At 33.1% G+C, this 4,543-nt stretch overlaps 1 pseudogene across 1 annotated transcript; it reads left to right on the forward strand.

Moving 5' to 3' along the window:
• Nucleotides 1-586: 586 nt before the first annotated feature.
• On the forward strand, nucleotides 587-3,848 carry LOC143606699 (ACT domain-containing protein ACR8-like; annotated as a pseudogene). The gene is made up of 7 exons (XR_013148800.1): nucleotides 587-670; nucleotides 1,144-1,189; nucleotides 1,294-1,408; nucleotides 1,481-1,548; nucleotides 1,647-2,231; nucleotides 2,320-2,410; nucleotides 3,222-3,848. The product of XR_013148800.1 is annotated as an ACT domain-containing protein ACR8-like (transcript).
• Nucleotides 3,849-4,543: the final 695 nt, after the last annotated feature.

Genomic DNA, 4,543 nt, shown 5'->3' on the forward strand with positions numbered 1-4,543 from the left:
CCTCCGCTCAGACCTGCAATGGTTTTTGGGGGTATGGAGGTGACTGCTAAGAAATCTCGAGGATATCTTGATTACAGACACAAAAATGGTTATGGTGGTGGCTCTTATTGAGAACCGCAACCCTTAATAAGGAGGTGGAGACCTCCTTATATAGGGAGCCTCATGGCCACCATCATGGTACCCTAATGGGCCTAGCCCAGTTAGGGTTACCTCCACAAAACCCACTCAGCCCAATAATATTGTATTAGTCCATATAATAAAATAAGGCAGACATAATAAATAAAGGTCGTAAGCCGGGGTTTAGTATCATACCCCTACAATTATTATTTTTAAATAAAAACGTAGACGTGCCAAGTTGACTTGTATAGAAAGAAATAGAATCCGGGCAGCGGGCGTTACGCCATGTGAATAAAGGAATTAAAAGAATATTAAAACCGGTTATATAAATTCTTCTCCAAACACACATAATACCACCAGACAGAACTAAAACTAACACCTCTGGGTTTCATCGTGAAGAGTTTCATAGATTTTTTAGCCCGCTGTTTGTTCGTTAAAAATCGCACCCCAACAAAAGCTTACATTTACTAGAAGACGGTAAGATGATGCAGATGGACCGGAGACCTTATTTGGATGAGTTCGAAAAGCTTCTTGTTCGAATGAACACTCCAAGGTAATTATTATTGTAATAATAATAATAATCTCCTACGTCGAAATAAATTGCTGCATGTTTGTCTTTTGTTTCAATGTAAAAAACACCCGTCACTAGGCACTTTTCTGATAGCAAAACTAAGTCTTTAAACACTAGCTATAAAAATTACTGTTTGTTTCATTAATTACCATCAGTCAATATTTGTTATGTTTTCGACTATATAGTTTGATTTTTCAACGTCATGTTTCTGTTGGAAAATTTTGGACAAATAATATTTATTAGTATTTTTACTAATTAATTAATTATTAACATGTCTTATGAGTAAGATGAATGCGATATCGATACTCTAAATTGTGTGTTTGAGAATTTGAACATTGGTGAAATGGTAAATGAGTTTGTCCGACATTGCTAGACATTCCTGCAGTTTCTTTCATAGTCTCTAATTTTTATTCAAGTTTTGAATTATGAATTAACTTATGTTTGGTATATTGTAGGGTCATAATTGATAATGTTGCATGTGTAAACGCAACGCTAGTCATGGTAAGTTTGAAAATCACAACACCATATTCAATTCACGTAGCCTTACACAGGAGATATAGGGGGTAAGGACCTTTTTTTATTAATTAATAAATTTAAATTTGTAGATTGATAGTGCGAGAAAAGATGAAAATCTTCTGGAAGCTGTTCAAGTTCTTACAGATCTGAATTTATTAATTAAAAAAGGTTATGTCTCTTCTGATGGAAGATGGAATATGGACGGTAAGTTTCAAATTTTTAATTTAATTTTTTTAAATTTAAATATTAAATAATATTTTTTTAATTTATCTACAGTCTTTCATGTCACAAATTTGGATGGAAATAAATTAACAGATGACAGCATCATTAATTGTATCCAACAAGTAATTTTCTTAACCCTTAAATCCAATTTATGCAAATATGTTATTAACTTAAAATTATTAACTCAATGTAACATTTTTTAAAAATTATATATTTACAGTCACTTGGGACTATACACAACACAAGGTTCAAATCAATAGATGGAATGACAGCAGTCGAGTTAACTGGGACCGACCGAGTCGGTCCTCCTATCCGAGGTATTCGCGGTTTTATCCGATCTCAAATGCGACGTGGTGGAATCGAAAGTATGGACCCACAACGGTCGAATCGCATCTCTAATTTACCTAAAAGATTGCGAATCCGGGTGCCCGATAAACGACACTAGCAAAATCGAACTCATCGAAGCGCGACTAAAAAACGTGCTAAACGGTGATAACGATATCCGAAGTGCGAAAATCTCGGTTCCTATCTCTGTCACTCACACCGAGAGACGGCTCCACCAAATGATGTTTGCTGATCGCGACTACGAGAGGGTTTCGATTGTTGAAACGAGCGGCGAGTATTACCCGTCGGTGTCGGTTCAAAACTGTTTAGAGAAAGGGTACTCGGTTATTAATATTCAGTGTAGAGATCGGCCTAAGCTTTTGTTTGATGTTGTGTTTACGTTAACGGATATGGAATACATTGTGTTTCATGCCACTATTGATACCAAGGATAACGGAGCATATTTGGTAATATATTTTTAGTATAAAGTTGATTTTTTTAATGGGTATTTATTTTATTTTAATTTGTTAATGAAATTATATTTTATTTGATTTAGGAATTTTTATTAGAAGAAAAGATGGGACTCCAATAAGTTCGGAAGGTGAAAAACGACTTGTGACTCTTTGGTTGAGAGCCGCTATCGAGAGGCGAGCATCCGAGGTAATACTATTTCTTATGAAAAAGTTATTCGGTTTATTTTATTGAGGGGTGCAAATGAGGCAGGTTGACTCGTAAGTAATTTGAAATCACCTAGTTAAAAGTCGAGTAGTTTCGAACTTATAATTATCTGAGTTTTAAAGAGCTTGTTATTTAGGTAATGATTTTTATTTAAGTATTAAATATGTAAAATTTATGATAAAAATAATTAAGTAGTATATTTGTTATCTATAAAAGTTATCATTAAAATATATAAAAGTTATCATTAACAAAATACTTTAATTTGAAAAGTATAGAAATTAATAAATAAATAATAAAAAAAAGTAATAATAATAGCGAACTGAGTCCGAGTATAGCTCGAGTTTGAAAAAACTACACATGAAGTGAGCTTGAGCATTAGAAACGAAAGCTTAAAGCGAGCTGAGTTTGAGCTCTCGTAAGTTGTATCAAACTAGCTTGGTTTGGCTCGGCTAGCCTACACCCATAACATCGGGGTAAAAAATGTAAAATCTCGTAAAGTATTGTATGTCATTAATCAACTATTTTCAAGGGTAACGAGAATAATTAGATAGAAAACATGATTAAAATGCACTAAACTAATTACAACGAAATCCTAATAATATAAAAGATGCTTATAAAATTATATCTTAGTTATAGTACAAATAATTACAAAGAAAACCTAATTGAAATACAATTAAACTAAGCACAAAAAAATTCTAATAATATAACAGACTTTTGATAAAATTATATCTCTTAATTACATTAAACCTGACTAACATCGTATAACATTTTTTAATGTATAATTTTGTTTCAGGGTGTAAGACTCGAGCTATGCAAGGCAGATAAACCAGGGCTATTAGCAGAAGTAACACGAACATTTAGAGAAAACACATTAAATGTGACGCGTGCTGAGATCTCAACAACAATGGGTAGAGTGGAAAACATATTCTATGTGACGGATGCCATTGGAAACCGTGTTGATTCCAATATCATAGATTCGGTTCGACAAAAGATTGGGGCAGATTACCTAAGAGTGAAGGAATTGCCATTAGCACAAAGGAATCATCAAAAGACAGAGAATGAAGAAGGTAGCTTGGTGGGGCTGTGTTGTTATCACTTGGAAGCTTATTAAGAAGGAATCTATACAACTTAGGATTAATTAAGTCATTTTCTTAAAAGATAAAGGGGGATATATACTTTGCTTGTAGAAGAGGGATCGTGGTTTATTTGCACATAAAATATTAAAAGTAGTTGTGACAAGTGATGGTTGGTTGGTATTGATTAGGTAGAAAACATAACAGGGAGACATATATTAGGTTTGGGATGGTGAATTGGGGCCACTTTAGTTATTACATTAGTGTGGTCTTGTTAGTGGTGGCTATTGTTTAGGTAGATAATGAAGTTACACACATTTGTTCCCACATAGACACTAGTAGTAGTTTGTACATTACCGGTGTTATTCGACTATCGCGTGTTCCTTGTAAGCTATGATTATCCTTTTCTATCGCGTCAATATCAAAGTATGTCGAAAATGTATATTTTCTCCTTCAATTGATCTAAATAGACATCAGTTAGTTATGTGGCTATAAATTGGTGTATGGTGGTTAAAGAGTCTAGACAAGTTATTGGGCGGAATTATTATGATATCACGTAAAAGTGATTTACTTGATATATGCCTATCAAGCGTATTACGTAAAACACAGTTTACCGGGTATAGTGTCAAATTCTAGGATCTCAATCAAGATTGATTTCTCTTAACTTATTGTTAAATTCGCGTAATGTAATTAAAGAGTGAAAGTGGCACACGCAAATGAGCCATGCTCTCTAGTGTTTAGGTAAATAGTAGCCATCTAGTGTTAAGTTCAGCTACCGAAAACTTATTTCTCCACTTGAATATCTGAGTAAATTTTAGCTTAATAGAAAATTAGCTTCGCATTATTGCAAACTTTCAATTGGCTTTAAACCCATATCTATTCTAATTACATAGATCTTATCTCTTGCAAGACATACTTACTCGATATTCATTATCCTACTTAATACTAACTCACTATTTATGCATAAATTTAAGTAGCATATAGGACAATTATGTATATCTTGTTTTAATAATAATAATAATAATAATAATAATAATACATT

Source organism: Bidens hawaiensis, unplaced genomic scaffold (assembly GCF_021521415.1).
Source record: "Bidens hawaiensis isolate Kalapana, Puna unplaced genomic scaffold, B.hawaiensis_p1.1 tig00076606_1, whole genome shotgun sequence".
Taxonomy (NCBI): domain Eukaryota; kingdom Viridiplantae; phylum Streptophyta; class Magnoliopsida; order Asterales; family Asteraceae; genus Bidens; species Bidens hawaiensis.